The following is a 2,510-nucleotide window of genomic DNA, read 5'->3' as shown; positions in this document are numbered from 1 at the left end:
TATTTGATGTTCGTGAATAAAACAATAATTTGCTTTATTTCCAAACTTGTTCACAGTGTATTTTGATGCTTTCAGTGAGTGTTTTGTGTCTTTGGTTTCTTCTGAAAAGAAGGAAATTTGCAAGAAGAAAAAAAGAAACCTTTCAGGCTGTAAAGTACACACTGGATGTTTGGAAGTCGGCAACCATAAAAAATGTATTTCTGTCCAGAGCCTGTGAATGGCTTCATCCTCTGCAATATCTGATATGGGCTGGAGGAGGCAGGAGTACAGGCAAAAGATAAGCAGTAATTCTGCACTCCTCGATGAATCCAGAAAGCAAACCTTTTGATTGTAGATACCTATGAAGATCACACTGGGGGCTATTGAAAGGCATTTAAAGAACAATGCAATCATCAGGCACAGTGAGCATGGGTTCACAGAGGGAAAGTCCTGCATAACTAACCTGATACCCTTCTGCGATAAGGTCACTCGCCTAGTGGATGAAGGGAAGGTGGTGGATGTAGTTTTTCTTGATTTTAGTAAGGCTTTTGATACTGTCCCTCACAGCATCCTTCTGGGCAAGTTGTCCAGCTGTGAGATGAGCAGGTACACGGCGTGCTGGGTGAAGAACTGGCTGAAGGGCAGGGCTCACAGGGTTATCGTGAATGGGGCTGCATCTGGCTGGTGACCAGGCACTAGTGGTGTTCCTCAGGGCTCAGTTCCAGGGCCAGTTCTGTTCAACAGGTTTATCAATGATCTGGATGCAGGAGTGAATGCATCCTTAGTAAATTTGTGGACAATACTAAACTGGGAGGTGCTGTTGACTCTCTTGAGGGATAAGAGGCCTTGCAGAGGGATCTAGATAGATTGGAGCATTGGGCAATGATCAATGGCATGAAATTTAACAAGAACAAATGCCGGATTCAGCACCTGGGAGGGAGTAATGCTGGGCACAAGTACAAATTGGGAGAGGAGTGGCTGGACATCAGCCCTGCAGGAAGGGATGTGGGGGTGCTGGTTGACAGCAGGCTCCATGTGAGCCAGCAGTGTGCCCTGGCAGCCAGGAGGGCAAACTGCACCCTGGGGTGCATCAAACACAGCGTTACCAGCCGGTCAGAAGAGGTGATTACCCCGCTGTATTTAGCAATGGTGTGGCCTCGCCTTGAGTACTGTGTGCACTTCTGGGCCCCACAATTGAAGAAGGATGTGAAGGTCCTTGAATGCATCCAGAGGAGGGCAACAAAGCTGGTGGGAGGGCTGGAAGGCATGTCCTGTGAGGAGCGGCTGGGGACCCTGGCTTTGTCTAGTTTGGAGAGAAGGAGGCTGAGGGGCGACCTCATTGCTCTGTACAGCTTCCTGAGGAGGGGAGGTGGAGAGGGAGGTGCTGATCTGTTGTCCCTGGGATCCAGCGACAGGACACGTGGGAATGGTTCAAAGCTGTGTCAGGAGAGGTTCAGACTTGACATGAGGAAGCATCTCTTTACCAAGAGGGTGGACAAACACTGGAACAGGCTTCCTAGACAGGTGGTGGATGCCCCATGGCTGTCAGTACCTTAAAAAGAGGTATGTGGACAATGCCCTTAATACCATGCTTTAACTTTTGGTCAGCCCTGAAGCGGTCAGGCAGTTGGACTAGGTGATTGTTGTAGGTCCCTTCCAACTGAACTAGTCTAGTCTAGTCTAGTCCATTTATTCAGATGTACTTCTCTTTGTTAAAAATCAGGAATTTTAATGCATGTTCTCATTTTGCAGGTTTATTTTACTTCTGCATTCCAAAAAGTTTTTTTGTAAAGCTAAGATAGCAAAGACCTTATTAATAAAAGTAAGTACATGTTGGTGGGTTCTGGCCAAATGTGAGGAAGAGTCTCTGTAATCTTTGCCACACAGAATGGAGAGAAATCACAAAAAGCATCCTACTGGCTCCAGAAATTCCTGTCTGCTGCATTCAAGCTAGTGACATACATAGGCAACACCACATAGACCCATAATACAGCACCGCAGGGTCCCAACTTTCTGCACTTGCCTCCTATACTTGTTGCTGCAATTCCTAAAAAGAACAACTAATGATTGCGCTGAGATCTGTGAACTGAAATCATGAAAATTGTGATACGTAAAATGGTAAGTATCTTTCCCACAGTAATATCAGATTTGATCCAGGACTGCAAACAGTCATAAAAAATCACTTTATTCACATGGGTTCCCAGGTCCTTCCATTGAATTCAGTGAAGCTGCTGATGCACTTACATTCTTTCATGTCAGAATCGGGAATGGAAAAGTAGGTCACTTAGAGATCAGAACCCCAGCATTAAAAACAGCTTGACTCACACTTAAAATGGTCAAATTTTACTATACTGTTAGTATTTTATATTTCTGTTTTGGATTTTTTTGAACCTTTGAAATTCATATTTTCAAAGCTTTTTCTGTGCTCCCCCCCAAAAAAAACCCCCCAAAAAACAACCCACAAACATTTATTTTATATACATTTAAGATGATAAGCTCCAGTTCATACATAATGGCATGATTCTAGAATT

The sequence above is a fragment of the Ciconia boyciana genome, chromosome 4 (assembly GCF_034638445.1).
Source record: "Ciconia boyciana chromosome 4, ASM3463844v1, whole genome shotgun sequence".
NCBI lineage: Eukaryota > Metazoa > Chordata > Aves > Ciconiiformes > Ciconiidae > Ciconia > Ciconia boyciana.
Note: the sequence above shows the minus strand (reverse complement) of the source record.